The sequence below is a fragment of the Podarcis bocagei genome, assembly GCF_964188305.1.
Source record: "Podarcis bocagei genome assembly, chromosome: 1".
In the NCBI taxonomy this organism is placed as follows: domain Eukaryota; kingdom Metazoa; phylum Chordata; class Lepidosauria; order Squamata; family Lacertidae; genus Podarcis; species Podarcis bocagei.
In genome coordinates, this window is record NC_138125.1 from 31,388,302 (window position 1) to 31,405,608 (window position 17,307).

Below are 17,307 nucleotides of genomic sequence, written 5' to 3' on the forward strand. Positions count from 1 at the left end.
GCGATGCTGTTGCTGGTCCTGATCCCGCCTTGCCTCATCAGAGACAGCTCCTTCTCGACTCCGTCCCTCACCCCCAAACCAGCGTGCCTTGGCCCTTAAATGAAAGGCAAAAACAGGTGCCTCCACGCCCTTCTCGGGAGTCTGCGTCAGCCCCAGAAGGACCCTGCTTTGCCCTGTGAGCAGCACAGCTTTGACCACGGCGTGCACGGCCACACAGATACACACACAGCACCTGAGCGAGGGCAAGACATGGACGGGCAGGGAGAGCAGGGTCTAGCTGACTGTGCATGCGCCCGGCCACAGAGGTGGGAAGGGGACGTGTTGGCGTCGCGATGCAACTCAACCCCACTCGGTTCCACTACACAGGCAGCGTCACGTTCAGCTGGCATTTTGTCACCCCCCTCACAATGGCACCAGGGGTGGCCAGCACCCCAGCACCCCCTTCCTACACCCCTGAGCCCAGATTGTCGGGGCTTGTATAGCTCTGTGTGTGGCATTTTGGAAGTCCAGATTGTAAATCAGGGATTGTTTATCCATGTGCCATATCTACCCCATTTAGCTTTTTTAAAGACCAAAATGATTTTCTCCTTACTCCTCATCCACACAGTCCTTGCTAGTTGCTTCAGGTGTTTTAGGGTACCCAAAACTCATTCAGTCCCCAAATCGGGTGGCTCTTCTTGTCTTTAAAAAGGACCTCTTCTTCCTCTGGGGTGCCACCAGTGCAATAAGGTCTTACAGCTCAGGAAACAGGAATTCTTCCGGTTTTCTAAGACCTTCTTGCAATGGTGGCACCCCAGAGAGAGCAGAGATTCCTTTTAAAGGCGACAAGAGAACTTCCTGCCTAGTTCCCTCTCCCCTCCCATTGCTGTATAGTGAAGGGCAGAGATTCCCCTGCTCCACTGCTGGTTAACAGAAGAATGAGAGTGCTGTCTGAATGTGTGTTTCTGTTTGACTTGATGTGTTTGTGTGAGCATGCCTGCTTGTCTGCCTGCCTGCCTGCCTGCCTGCTGACAGAAAGAGGTGACAAAAGAGAGAAAGGGAATACTGTATTTTTCTGTCTATAAGATGCCCCCATGTTTAAGACTTCTCCTATTTTGGGGGACTCAGATTTAAGAAAATGGGGAGAGATGGCCCAGAATATAAGACGCCCCCTAATTTTTGACATTATTTTTTTAAGGAAAAAACCCTACTTATACATGGAAAAATACGGTAGTTATGCTCACTTTTGATCTGGCTTCTACACTACCCACTGCCAGCATGCAACCCTTAACAGATTACCCCTGTTGGGGTACTACCTCCGAAGGAACATGATCCTTGCAATAGAATCTCATTCATACCAAAGGATAGAATCATAGAGTCAGAAGGGACCCCATGGATTATCTCATTCAACTCACTGCAATACAGGAATATGCACCCATACAGGGATCTAACTTGTGACCTGGGTGTTGTCAGCACCACGCTCTAACCAATTGAGCCAACTAGCAAGGCTAGTGCAACTTGTAGCACTGAAAAAACTAACAAATGCATTGTGGCATGACCTTTTGCGAATTGGAAGGTATGTGAAATGTTATCTTCAGCTGGTTACACTCTATTCATAAATTGGAAGGGGTGGGATGAGTTTGTCATGAAATACAAAAGTAGAGACAGGGTCTCATTAGTGGTGGCTCCATGATTACAGCACTTCCTCTCAACTGAAGTGCAAACGGCTCCATCAATACAAGCCTTTAAATAGATTTTTAAAAATTCAATTTATTCCAAGTAGTTTATTCTTAAGGATATGATGCTGTTATTTTTTTGTTTTTATTGTAAAACACTGTTGTTTTAAAGGACGGCTTTTCTAGACAATTTTGGTGGCATTTGTTGCTTCGATATATATATATATATATATATATATATATATATATATATATATATATATATATATAAAATATCATAGAATCATGCATAGGGAAGCCACTTTGACAAGTCTGTGGCCTATATTTTTTTTTTAAATCACCTGCAGATCTCAGACCTCTGTAACAGTTGTGAAAGTGACTGCATGTAAAATTATATCTATATATACACCATTTCCACCGGACCTCATCAAAAATGACAAGTGAACTATTGGGTGCAATGTGGTCAAAGTAATAAGCTCAAGGGGGACACTGACTTGAGACCAGCTCAACTTGTTGCACCAGTTCTAATTTAAACCAGGTGAAAGATTCATGCACGTAACCAAAGGCTGAAGTTCCAGACTTTATTTTAAGCCAAATAAACAAAGCCTCTGGTGATGCAATTCCGTGTCCCCAGCCCACCCTGAAACCCAGTGAGCTGTTTTCCTTCCCAAAGGCCAGAAGAGACAGTCCATCTCCACCCCGCACCTGCTAACGCTGAGCTCTGTTATTGCTCTGTAATCATTGACTAACTTCACATTGGATTTGTTTTGCTTTTAATTCTTTTGCTCTGTTTTTAAGCAAACAAGAATGGAAAAGCACGCGCTCTGTGCACAGTTTGGCTGCAGCTGTCAGTTCCTTTTGGCTACTCTCTAGTGCCAAGGGCAGCAGGATCCAGGAATTTATCTGCTGGTGCCAGCAAGAAATCACTGACCCAAACAAGGGAGTCAGGAGGACTTGGGCTGGAGTTCTTGCCAGGGATCAGCAAGCGGCCAGAGAGGGAGAGGCTGCTGAGTCATCACTGTTTCAGCTGCTGCAAGCCTTTCCAGGGGACACTGCTCCTGCTGCTGCTGCTGTTGCTAAGATTCTTGGGAGCTGACTGATTGCTCCTTCTATAGTCATGTAAAACACACATGCAAGTCAGAGGAGTAAGAAAATACCAGCTGGGTTTGGCTTGCATCAAGGAAACAGCTTGCTGTCTACGGTTGGCCAATCTCTGTCTGCTCTTCCCCCGCCCCCTCAGGTATCCTGGGACTACTGAATCTAGTGCTGGTTCGAAACATGGGGCCTAAAGATGGGAGGATAGCCTTGAACTCCAGAGACCGAGTTCAAATTCCATTGCAGTAATGGGATTTAAGGGATAATAACTTTCCCAAGGCCACTCGTTGGGTGGCCTTGGGCAAATCATGAGCGTAATGGAACGCAGTTAAGTTTCCTGAAGATCTGAAAAGTCATGAGTGAAAGGATATGAGATGGGCAAGAAAAAATGCTTTGCTGGATCAGACAAAGTGATCCTTGCCACATTCTGAGGTGTGAGAGGCTCGGAAAAGGCTTGAGTCACACTAAGGAAGAGCACACTTGAATTGACTCGCAGCATTCCATAGGGTCATTAGGATAAATCGCTCAATCCTGGCTTTTTAAAAGGCAAAAGTAATAGGAAAGCGCACAGACTCCTTTAGCAAAGGTGTTCCTGTGGCCATTTAACAATCGCCTCTTTGTTTCTTTTACGGACTTAGCTTCAGTTTTCACTCGCTTTCTTTTGGTATGCCTTTTGTCATACCAACAGTTATTTGGACAGTGCTCTGCTTGAAACTGGATATGCTGATCTGATGCTTCAGGAAATTGCTGGCTGAGGTCACAGAAGGGTAGTGGAATGTTAATATTGGGCAGAATGAAATGATGCTGAACCAATACACACCCATTTACCTCAGAAAACTAGTGAGTTTTGTTCACATGCTCTGATCAAACCAAATCTGGCCTGAGAAACTTGGACCAGGCTAGCTGGCTTTATTTGCTTTTGTTAGCTTCTGATAAGTTTGCTTTCTTCAGTAGACTGGAGCTTACCTTGTCTTGCTCAAGTCAACTGGGCGTACCTTATGAAATTACTTTCCCTGCTGTCGGAGGGCCTGCAGCAAGCATGCCTCTTGACCTATCAAGTTCTTTGCAATTACTATGCTATAGTATCTTTTGATGAAGGTTCTATATTTTAAATAACTGGGAATTTATATAGGAGCATGGTAGCATACTTTTGACTCATGTGCTATACATGGTGTAATACTTAGCATTCCGTTCCTTTCTGACCCTGGATGCTATAAAGCATCTTATTCATTTCCCCTATGGATTCAGTCTCTTTGTTCTTGATATCACAAGGGAGCAGAGAGATTCACAGATGAGAAAAACGTTTCACACTCTACGTGGGGCTACCTTTGAAGATGGCTCAGGAACTGCAGTTGGTGCAAAAACGAGTCCTCAGTGCAGCTTGCAGCATGGAATGCATGCCTGCAATGTTATTCTGTACAAATTGTTCTTGGGCTCAATTCAATGTACTGATGTTTGCCTTTAAAACATGAAATGATTTGGGGCTTGGATACGTAAAGGACCATGTCAAGCAGTAAGTGCTGCCCTTCCAAATAAACATAGGCAGGTGGGCATGGAAGACAAGCCCTTCTTGGCAGTGGAACCTACAAACAAACAAACAAATCTGGACAAATGCTCAGGTCATCTGGAAGTTACTCTAGTCTCCTGCATAGCACGTAATCTGGCCCCATCTCTGCTGTTGGCCTATTCCAGTATTTCAAACCTCCTACCCATTTGTCCCCCGGGTGGACCCTCACCCCTACTGCCCCTCCCCCATTCCTCTGCTGGATCTGGGGAGGCAGAAAATACTTTTCCTGCCACACAGGGCACATCTAGACATCTTCATATCTGTTTATGCCTTAGGGCAAAAAGGCTTTTCTTCTTACGTCCTTTTATGAAATCATGCACGCCAATTGGTACATAAATAAACCAACGCCTAATTAATAATAAAATTAATCACCCCTGCTCCTAATCTTTTTGTTTGTCGTCTTTGATTTCTCTGCAGGGCTGCAAAGGGCTTGGAGTCAAGTACTGCAGAATAATGTTTTTCTAACCTAAGTTCGGTTTAGCAGTTTATCCACATCCTGGGTATATGTGATGGACCTACCAAAAACAATTTAAGGATGGAATACTGAGGGAGTCTGTGTCCCCTCTAAATTTTAGATGAAGTACAATCATTCCTTCTTCTTGAACTCTTTGAAGGAATGACCATAACAAACAGTACATTGTCTCAAATAAATAGTAAGAGGCAACAGAAAACCCATGCGATAGCATTCTCTCCCACCCCCCACCTTAGTGATTGGGATATATGTTCATCTCCTTCATTTATGGAATCTCAAATACTGACATTCTTCCCCAACCTTTCAGCACAACAATTTTCTATTTGCGAGTGTTCCCCACCCAAATGTGTAACATAAAAACTTATCTCATTCTGATAAACTTGTGTGATGCCATGACAGATACCCTCTATTACTGTATTCTAAGGACATATTAAGAAACAGATGGAATCAGACTGAAGGTCCATCACATTCTCATACCAGATGCCTATGGGAAGCCCACAAACAGGACTTGAAAACTGTGCTCTCCAGCAACTGGTTTTCAGAGGCATACTTCTCCAACCGTGGAGGTAGAACATCTTGGCTAGTAGTCATTGATAGCCTTACCATCCAAGAATTAGTCACATCCTTTTTTTTAGACCTATCCAAGTTGGTGGCCATCACAACATCTTGAGGAAGTGAACTCCATAGTTTAACTCTGTGCTGTGTGAAGAAGTCCTTCCTGTCCTGAATCTTCCAACATGCAACTTCACTGGTTGGTCCCAAAGCACACGACGCCAACTGGAATCGCTTCGATCTATGTACTTGTTGCCACTCTCAGGGAATGCTTAAGGTTAGTGAGACAGGACTTACCATAGCAGAAACCAGGATGGTACTGCTTCAGCAAGACTTGTTCTTCTATATATTTGGCAATTCTGTCTTTAACAATGCTTGCCACCAGTTTTCCCAAAAGAGAAAGCTAGCTAGCATGTAATTTCCCAGATTCTCCCTAGATCCCATTAAAAAATTTGGTGTTGACCCCTTTCCGGTCCTCTGGTACAAGTTACAGGCTTTTTTTGTTTGTTAGAAGATCAGGAGTTTCACATTTTAATTCTTTAAGTAAAGGTTCTCTCTTGATTTCCATTGTGTCAGGGACTGCAATCACATGCAAATGCATGCAATGCATGAAATAATTTTAAGAATCCAAAACTATTTTGTAAAAATAAAAATTGAGGACTTCTAAGCACTTAGCAAGCCTTTGTCTTACTTAGAAAACGACATCTAATTCCAGCTTCCAATTCTGTGTTTCTCTCCTTGATTCCTTAAGAGTTTGGCTGCAACTTCTAGGTGTCAAAAGATCAGCAAACCATGGCCTTGACTGTTTTGATGGCTTGCCTAGAGACAGGGTGAGGGTGAGGTAAAGGGAGTGGAGAGAAGCCCTGAGTACAGTCACTGAGGCACTCAAAGCTTTTGTTCTGTGCTGAAGGTCATCGAAGGCAGATAGTGATCTCCAAAGACAGTGACTTTGCTTTTCGGAGAGGGGGAAAACAGAGCAGTGGCCACCAAATAACTTGGGAAAATAATTTCAAACATGGGTGCCTATTAATGTGTTGAGCGTGCGCAACCACCGCTAGCCATGCAACACATAAATATTTTCATGGCACAGCAACAAGGAGTCATGTTCAACTGATGCCAGCGACTGCCTTCAAAACAAGTCGGTGACAATGTTGCTTCTGCCTTTGCAAAGGAAAACTGCTCTGTCTGTCTCCCAAGAATTCCAGCGGCCAGATCTGCTGACACAGACTGCAGCTAGCCCCCCATCCCTAGGTTAACACAACAACAGTGCTATGGATAACTAAGCTGAATTGTACACCATCTCATTCTTTTTTTCTTTTTCTTTTGGCACAGACTGTTGCATCCTGGTTTGTAATCAGAACCATTTGTAGGTAGAGTGCACAAAATTCCAAGTCACAGGTCCCTTGGTGAAGATACAGAATGCTTTTAGAATTTATACTAGTTGTATTACTTGTGGTATTCTTCCAGTGGAAGAATGCAAAAGCAGAATCTGATTTCAGTGGCTTTGTAAACAAGGCTTCTATTCTGAAAAAAATATGCCGGGTAAGTAAATAAATCTAAATGAGTCATTGTAGAAATGGGATATGGCCTGCTGTGGAGTGGAAAGACACTTGAACTGGCATGGCAAGGGTTCAAATCCTCCTTTAGCCACGAAATCACTGGGTGGCTTTGAACAACCTACTTGAAGACACCAGCAGGCTTAAACCAGGAAGTCAGGGAACAGGAACCAGGTCTGCACTACCAGGACCATGAATGGCTCATCCCATTTTGCTGCCCGAGGTGAAATGGGAAGGTGCTGCCTTGCGCATGTTCCACCTTGCCACCTCCACCGAAGCCTTGTGGCTGTGGCTTCCAAGTTCCATCGAGATCTCATGACAGCCTCATGAGAGGCCTCACATGACCTTCCCTAGCCCCTAAGTGAGGGTCTCCACTGGAGAAGCAAGAAGTGACTGCAGCTGGTTCTGGTGAGATCTCATGAGAGACCCACAAGATTGTGTGGAGGCAGTGGTGGAGTATCGTGGCGGAATACTGTGGAGTATTACACCACCTGAGGCAGCTGTCTCGGTCTGCCTCATGGTTGGGCTGGCCCCAATGAAGACAGATTGCTGGTTAAGGAAATGGCTGGCCTGACTCCACACTTCATAGTGCCAGGAAGAGGCTGGTCAGTCCAGAACCAATGCCTGCGGAGAGGAGTAGAAGGCCAGAGGTGCCTGCATGGGGGTGCCTGCTTCGTGCCCCTTCAATAATCTGTACCCAGAGTCATGGCCCCTCTGGCACCCCTGATGCCACACCCCTGGCAGTGAGTCATACTGGATTTTGCTGCACAAGAAGCACTTCTAGTGGGAAAATAGGAGCCAGGTTATCATGAACGGTTGGCAGTTCACCAGACATTTCTTCTCTCGAAAACTTAAATGTGAACATGGAAGCACCATGTTTCATGGTGTCCATGGGCCAATTTCAATGAAACACAGCTATCTTTCAAAATCTGTACTTCTCTGAATTTTACGACTTAGGTCGTAAAAAATCATATATGTACTTTAAAATGCTTTATATTAGGGGAAATTGCTTGCAAAATGTATATGTAACACCAAAATGTGTTTATTGGGGGAAAAATCACATTAAAATTTGATGAATTTCCATGAGGATTTTTTTAAAATTGCAAATTGCTGCACAAATGTGGAGAAATGAATTTGAGATAGGAAAAAAGAGAAACCCAGAGAGCTGAAATTCCTCATTCCTAGTTAGTAGTGCCCCTACCTGGAAAAAAACAAACCCACGTGATGGTCCATGTATCAGAGTGCAACTTTCCAAATGGATGCTAAATATTAGATTTTGGCAGTAGCTCTCCACACTCTTGCCTGCTCCCTCACGCTCTTGCATCTACAAAATGCATGCTGATTTTCCATTCCAAGGTAATATCATACTACTACTTAGTGTGCATATATTCTGGCACGAGTATTCCCCACAAAGGAGCAACGCGTTATCAGATTCTGCCACAAAGCTGCTCGACTTCCTTTGTGTGTTACTGCTGAAGATGTGCAAGAACAGGAGTTTTTCCAGGCCAGCCATTCAGCCTCCCCCCTTCCCACAATGTATCATCCCAAACAGATCACAAGATTAGCCCCCAGCAGTGCTGTCAGATTTTGTTTCTTTTAAAAATTCCACTCTGACTTCCTTGGAAGAAAGAAAAAAGCAAGATGGCTTATAAAACATCAGCATTATAAACATCAACATTGCATGTCAAACCACAAGAAGTCATCCCACTCTGAACTGATTTTTTCTCTTCTGGAAATGTGTGACAAAAACGATGCAGCATTTGTTCAATATAAGTATTTCATGGTAATTAAAATATGTGCTGGATGACAACAAATTCCAGTTAATTTTAGTCAGGCTAATGCAGATGTAGCACTTCTTTGTTTTATCAGTCAAAAATGGTACCTTGTGTGGAGCACAGACGGTGTAGCCATTTCACCTCAGCTGTAGGAGAACTAGGGGCACAGACAGTGTGGCCATTTCACTTCAGCCGTAGGAGAACTAGGGGCACAGACAGTGTGGCCATTTCACCTCAGCCGTAGGAGAACTAGGGGCACAGACAGTGTGGCCATGTCAGCTCAGCCGTAGGAGAACTAGGGGCACAGACAGTGTGGCCATTTCACCTCAGCCATAGGAGAACTAGGGGCACAGACAGTGTGGCCATTTCACCTCAGCCGTAGGAGAACTAGGGGCACAGACAGTGTGGCCATTTCACCTCAGCCGTAGGAGAACTAGGGGCACAGACAGTGTGGCCATTTCACCTCAGCCGTAGGAGAACTAGGGGCACAGACAGTGTGGCCATTTCACCTCAGCCGTAGGAGAACTAGGGGCACAGACAGTGTGGCCATTTCACCTCAGCCGTAGGAGAACTAGGGGCACAGACAGTGTGGCCATTTCACCTCAGCCGTAGGAGAACTAGGGGCACAGACAGTGTGGCCATTTCACCTCAGCCGTAGGAGAACTAGGGGCACAGACAGTGTGGCCATTTCACCTCAGCCGTAGGAGAACTAGGGGCACAGACAGTGTGGCCATTTCACCTCAGCCGTAGGAGAACTAGGGGCACAGACAGTGTGGCCATTTCACCTCAGCCGTAGGAGAACTAGGGGCACAGACAGTGTGGCCATTTCACCTCAGCCGTAGGAGAACTAGGGGCACAGACAGTGTGGCCATTTCACCTCAGCCGTAGGAGAACTAGGGGCACAGACACTGTGGCCATTTCACCTCAGCCGTAGGAGAACTAGGGGCACAGACAGTGTGGCCATTTCACCTCAGCCGTAGGAGAACTAGGGGCACAGACAGTGTGGCCATTTCACCTCAGCCGTAGGAGAACTAGGGGCACAGACACTGTGGCCATTTCACCTCAGCCGTAGGAGAACTAGGGGCACAGACACTGTGGCCATTTCACCTCAGCCGTAGGAGAAGTAGGGGCACAGACAGTGTGGCCATTTCACCTCAGCCGTAGGAGAACTAGGGGCACAGACACTGTGGCCATTTCACCTCAGCCGTAGGAGAACTAGGGGCACAGACACTGTGGCCATTTCACCTCAGCCGTAGGAGAACTAGGGGCACAGACACTGTGGCCATTTCACCTCAGCCGTAGGAGAAGTAGCACCCTTAGTGAGAAGTGACTTTGGTGCCTCCCCACCTGGTGGTCAGCTTTGCCTGGCCACCTAGAGGGTTTATGGGCCCTGGTGCAAGTGTGATGTTGGAGGCCCTGATGCTGCACCCTACCAGGATCCATAAGAGCTAGTTGGTGCAGTGGTTAGAGTGTTGGACTAGGACCTGGGAAACCAGGGTTCAATTCCCCTGTCAGGAGCTGGAGTCAAGCGTAGGCCATCTTCCCCATCGCTACCCTTTGTACCCTTGAAACTGGACAGCCTATTCTGAGGATCTTATCAGGGCATGGGTAGGTCCATGTGGGAAGCAGAAATCATTTAGACCTTGAGGTCCTTGGCTATGCATGGCATTTAAAACCACCACTTAGAACTGTATTTGGCTGAGAAATTGGGCTATCTAATAAAATGTGGACCAGTAGTCTCCATCAAAGCTCCATCCTGTTAGTTTTTAGGTCTTGGGACATTTAACCTGTTCCAGCAAATGTTTGTTGACATGGAAGTTCTATACTAAGGCTAAATATACTGGAGTTCTGTGTGTAAACTGTCCTGGAAGAATGACGGGAGTTGTATTTTTAAAAATGCATTCCAGTACACACATGACTTTAAATTAAGGCAAACATGTTTGAAAGGTTGGAACCAAAGTCTAATCTAGCCATCTTCTTTGTCATTTTTGTTTACATGTTTTCATGTAGATTCACATTTTGATCACAAATTCATCATTACTTGAGTATAAGAAGGAGCAGCAAGCACACCAGAGGTCCCCGTTTCCCAGGGACAGTCCCCGGATTGACAAATCAGTCCCCATACAAAATCCATTGAAGTTGAAAAGTGTCCCCGGATTCACTGAAAAAAATCTGGTTACCTTATTCTAGGTGCTATCGTAGTCTGATAGCTCTTAATACTGGAGTCACCCCTCCAAAGCATCACCCAAATCAGAGGTCACCTGGATTGCAAACCTCACAAGCACTAAGTCCTCTTACAATATCTGATGCATAACTAGTTTTCACAGGAGATTGTTCCAGTATTTGAAAGTCAGGACTGATTATAGAATAAATATGCTTTCCAAGTACAGAAATATTAGGGTCAAAATTCCCCTTCAATATATATTTATTACATTTCCGCTACTACTACTGATTGACTATTTTTATTTTGTGCACCAAGGGAAATTTCCCCGCATCTGGTACTAAAACTGGCCTGCCGACTCGTAGTGCTGCCCAGTTGGAGCCACATCGCCACCCAATGGACAGTTGGTGGCAAAACAGGACGGCAAGCCTGGCAAGCCTTCCAAAGTGTACAGTACTGTAAAATTGCCTTCGAGCTTTGGGCAATGGAATCCTTTCAAGATGAAGAAGCAGCTCCTCCGTGATTGATTCTGGGTTAGATCTTTCTCCTGCTTTCCGCTCTTTGTAGTCTGATGCAGCTGCTATGAGCGTAATGGACATCTTCAGCGACTTGATATTTGGGATGTTCAAGGAATCGGGCACTTAGGCAATTGTAGATTCAAGACTCTTATGATCTTACAGGGCCCATCTTTTTAGGTGGCAATGTGCATTTCACTTACTTAAAAATGCAGCTCCCCCCCCTCATTCTGCTGCTCATTGTGCCCCACAGTCCTGCTCCAAGTGCAAAGCTAACCCAAGGCATTTTGCTGCCTGAACGTGTGGACAAGTCAGACCAGAATATGCCTTTATGGAGAAAACAATTTTTAAAGGTTGGGCAATGGACCCCGTGGACCTCTGTAAGTTATTGGGCAATGGCTTCCATTGTCTCTTGTCCAGTGAGATGCTTCCTAGGGCTGATGGGAACTGGGACCCAACATCTGGACAGGAACTGCAAGTCAGGAATGGATGTCCCTAGCTGCAAGAACCAGCACGTTCCTATTTCAAGGGTAGAATCATAGAGTTTTAGAGTGGGAAGGGACTCTGAGGATCATCAACACCCTGCAATGCCGGAATATGCAGCTGTCCCATATGGGGATTGAACCTGTAACCTTGGCATTATCAGCACCACGCTCTAACCAATGGAGCTATCCAAGCTGAATCTCTTGGCAGCCAAAAGAAGAAGTAGCCTGGAAGTTAATTGTGCTCCTTCAAAGGTGAATCCTAAGGCCACACAAAGACACAAGGGCTCAGAGGAACCACCTTGTGCTCAAGATTGGGGGCGCGTGTTGCATGTGCATGTGGTCATGTGTGTGTTGTGCATCACATGCATGCTTGCCTGATCAATAAATCTGCCCACATTAAAAATGGCCATCTATCTCCATTGTTGGGATGGGGTGGAGCGGAGAGGGGGAATCAAGTTTAGGACTATTTTGGAACTTTTCTGTGAATCATCTGAATGGAGCTAATGGATGACCAGTGCTCCCCAGGTGATAGTTTGGGAACTTCTGATACAGGCCATCCTGAAGACAGCTGAGGGAGTAAAAAGCTTTGAGGAGAAAGGGCCCTTTCTGCTAACATTCTGGATTTGGGTCTCTGGTGTGTTCTCCCTATCCTTGTGCCTTCCACAGCCTGGAGTGTCTGTTTTCACAGGCTGAAAAATCAGACATCTCTGCCATTTCCAATGCTTTCTTTGCAGTCGTAACCAGCTCCTTTCCTGGAAAAGTCTGCAAAGAGCACAGGAGCCTTCCAAAACTGGTATGCGAAACTTTGTTTTCACAGTCAGGCCCCTGGAGGGTTCTGATAATTACTTCACCAGTGTTCATTAATACTGCATCAAGGAAAAAAACCCGCCAGCACTCTGGAGAAATAAAGGGGCTGCATTGCTTCATCTTCTAACCAGTGAAGTGACTGTGAATATTATGAGAACATAAAGGCTGTCAGTGACGTAGGCACACACACACACACACACACACACACACACACAACCTCTCGCAATGGCATTCATAATGCCATAACACATTCTACGCTCATAAAAGCATTTTTTTTAAAGGCATGAAACTTCACCAACACAAATCAACAGAAAACTCACAATCCTTTCCTCATATATAGCTATTTATGCACTCAGTTTCACTCAGATACAATCCCACAGACATGTATTTTTTAATGTGCACACACATACAGATAGAAAATTGCACCCTAACACAGCATGTGCATCTATACACGTCACTTTTTCAGAGGGGGGGGGGAGGAGAGAGAGAGAGACTAAAGTGAAGATGTTACTGCATTCATCTGAGTGGCTTTAAAACCGTATTCCCTCAGTACCCATGAGTGAGGTGATAAATATATGAGGCCATTTTGAAAGCTGACAAAATGCCATTTCCCACATGCTAGCTCTCAAATACAGAGCAAATAAAGGAGGACAGTGGCATTGTAAATGGCAAGGGTTTTTGCTTTTCTTATTTTTAACAGACTGCCCCTAATGTAAGATGCTTCAAGGCTGTGTAGAAAACTCTGCGGAGTCTTGCGCCACACCATCCTGTAGTCTTGTGTTTTTGACCTAGCAGCCTTTCCTTCCCCACAGTGCGTTGGCCTGTATGAATTATAGGCACTCCACATGCACATAGATTCCTTGGTGAACTGGGGGTGGCGCTTTCGTAAGGGTGCTTTAAATCTAAAGAGATTTCAGGCAGTGCAATCTCTGGCCCCCTACGCTCTGCTCCCTCTTTTGCCTGCATTCACATGGGCGCATGCAGACCGCCATTCTGCCCCCCCCACCTCAGGGCACTCACCTCAGCATGTGGTGGATTTGAAAGGTGTAGGAGTGACGGAAGAATGAGTGAAAAGCCTTTTCTTGGTTTTGCCATGCACAACATTTCTTCCTCTCTCCTTCATCTCTTTGGAAGCCCAAAGCTCTTTGGAGATCCCAGGAGGCGGTGTCATTTGGGCATGTGTGTGTGTTCAAAGATTTATTGGATTTGACAAACAATGATTTATGACAGGGCAGCCTGGGCAGGGTGCAGTGAGGAATATCTGTGCCTCATCATGACTCGGAGATCCATTTCAATCCCCGTCTCGGTCCTCTGCTGCCTCTTATTAAAACGCTGAGTGGATCAGACTTGACAGATGCAGACAATTTATTTCTTAGTGCAGAGAAGGAATGAGAGAAAAGAAAACCAGGAGGGGCCAGCCCAGTGTGTGTGTGTGTGTGTGTGTGTGTGTGTGTGTGTGTGTGTGTGTAAATGAGGGACTTATATATCAGAGTTCCTTATCTCCACGGCTCTTGGCACCTGCTCCAGATCCACTTGGACACTTTTAAAGCATTTTAAATTAGCTTTCACTTATCAGAAGCGTTGGGTTTCAGGCCAGGTTCTTGAGGGTTCTGCGTGCCCATGAGCTTGATGTGGTTTGAATTCTCAAGCTCTCTCTCTTCTTCCTGGTAGGTCTTTAGGTTTCCAAAAATGTGACATGAGTTGATATGAAGGCCCCATTCCTCAGGCTACTTTCAGCTTCGCCATCCAAAGCTTGTCCAGGCTATGACTGCCAGATGAAAAAAAAAAATAGATAGAGGGATCATGTCACTTCTGCTCCATCCTGCAGAACTTTATTGGGGCCGCAGGGTTCTGAGATAAAGGATGGTTGCTCTGTTTTTCTGTGCTGTTGTTTTGAAGGAAGCTGCTAGACCTGTCTTTTGTTTATATAGATGTGTTTGATTTTTTTAGGTCCTTATTGATTGCATTTATTGTACAGTGGTACCTCGGGTTACATACACTTCAGGTTACATATGCTTCAGGTTACAGACTCCGCTAACCCAGAAATAGTACCTCAGGTTAAGAACTTTGCTTCAGGATGAGAACAGAAATCGTGTTCCGGCGGCGCAGAGGCAGCAGGAGGCCCCATTAGCTAAAGTGGTGCTTCAGGTTAAGAACAGTTTCAGGTTAAGAAACGGACCTCCGGAACGAATTAAGTACTCAACCCGAGGTACCATTGTAATTAGTTTTCAGTACAGTGGTACCTCCGGTTGTGGACGGGATCCATTCTGGAGGTCTGGCCGGATCCTGAGGTTTGTGCAGCCGGAGAGACCACTTCTGTGCACACACGCGTGGCAAAAACCCGGAAATATACTTCTGGCTTTGCCGCTTACGTATCCTGAAGTTTACGTAACCGGAGGGATACGTAAGTGGAAGTACGACTGTATCTCTGTTGTGTTTCTAAGTTGATTTGAGTCACCATCATCTTCATAGAGCCTGCTTGGCTCCTTGGTATACTCCAAGTTCAATGAAACAAGCTGGAAGATGGCTTGAATACAAGTGGAGGAAAACTCCTGATAAATGCAGCTGAACACTGATGAGGGCTCATTATCAAGTGTACTAAGTGGCTGTGAAGGTGACAAAGAAGGCATACTTTGCTGTCTCAATCCAGATAAGACTGAGGTGGAATCTAGACACATATAAAAAATGCTGTGAAAATGCCTTTTTAAAAAACGTTTTGAAAAATGTATTGCATTTGCCATAGCTCACCATCGCCATCTAGTGTCACATTTGTATAATGCACTTTACAACGCACTTAACATGTTTTATTTGCAGCTGTATAGCTGAGTCCTGAGTCACTGTTAGTGGGCAGTTCCCTAGATCAGATGGTTGGGAGGTGGCCTGCTCTGGATAGGGTTACACTCCCTCTGAATGAATGGGCGCATAGCTTTGGTGTACTTCTGGATCCTTTGCTGTCACTTGAGGCTGTCACTTGGTGCAGAGTGCCTTCTATCAGCATCTGGACAGGGATAGCCTAACATCTGTTGTATATGCTCTGGTATCTTCTAGGTTAGATTACTGCAATGCATTATACATAGGGCTGCCCCTGAAGATGGTTTGGAGATTGCAGCTGGTGCAGAATTCAGCAGCCAGACTGCTCACCAGGGTGAGACGGTTTGAGTGCTTCACACCAATCCTACCAGAAATAAGCATAGAAATTATCTAAATGAAATAAAAACAACACAGATGCAGGACATCAGTATTCTGAAAAATGAGTTCAGTTACAGATAGGTAGCTGTGTTGGTCTGCCATAGTCAAAATAAAAAAATTCCTTCCAGTAGCACCTTAAAGACCAACTAAGTTAGTTCTTGGTATGAGCTTTCGTGTGCATGCACACTTCTTGAGTGTATCTGAAGAAGTGTGCATGCACACGAAAGCTCATACCAAGAACTAACTTAGTTGGTCTTTAAGGTGCTACTGGAAGGAATTTTTTTATTATGAAAAATGAGGACAATGTGAATATTTTTAATTCCCATTTGGCAAATGGAGAACCGAGAGTGAAGGTAGCCACTTTTGCAAACACCTCCATAAATCTGTGGCTTTACAAACCCAAAACCTTCTCACTGGCATTGTTGACTGAACCAAACCAACTTCAGTGAAGCAATGGTGATCAAAGACTGAAAAGACATTCTGAGTGCAGCACATATGGTTTGAACACATATCAGCTGCCTTGAAAACAAATGTCTAGGAATGAATCAAATGCCTATCAAAATCACTTCCAATCCCAGGCTACAGGTGAAGAAAGGGAGGTGCTTTAATTGCCACCCATAGGCTGAGATTGCCTGCTCCCTGACTAGGGCTGAAGGCTTGTTTTGCATTTGGAGAGTCATCTAAAACCAGCATTGGATTTCTCCCATCTCTTTTTTTACCTTTTGAATACCAGCTCTAGGCCCCTTACTTGACCACGCTAAATTGGCAGCAACAATTCCCCTCTATTTTAGTATCCTTTCCCTGAAATATTCCAGTTCTAAATCCCCAGCAGCAAAAACATTGCTAGTGCCCTTTCATCCTTGTCGGCAGCATCCCTGGCAGCTCCTGCCCCCATAAATCAGATTCCATACCTAGAACTGGCTTAAAACTAAGTCAGCTCACATAGGTGCCTTGGCTTCTGCAAGGCTACTATCTCTCCACATGCGCATGGGATGTTTTACTTAATAAAAAATAAGATCTTTTGGAGACTCTTTTGGGAATGTGGTCAGCACACAGTGAGCAGCAAGGCTTTGCAAGGGTACAAGAGTCACTGTAGCCTTGCTCAGAGATGTGGGCCTCTAAGAGAGGTAGAAAGCATCTCTGCTCAAATGCCACCATAAGGGTGGCGTGTTTGCTTCTTACAGATGGGGCTGATTAGCTGGGAATGTCAGCGATGTGATTTGGGGCAGAGCAAGCAACTTATGCATTACTCTGAACCTCATAATGCAGAATTGGAAAAGGTCATGTTCCCTTTCTTCCCTAGTTGCTTCTTTTACTTCCTCCTGCTCTTCAAAGATAGAAGATAGATAGATAGATAGATAGATAGATAGATAGATAGATAGATAGATAGATAGATAGAGTGGTACCCCGCAAGACGAATGCCTCGCAAGACGGAAAACCCGCAAGACGAAAGGGTTTTCTGTTTTGGAGGCGCTTCG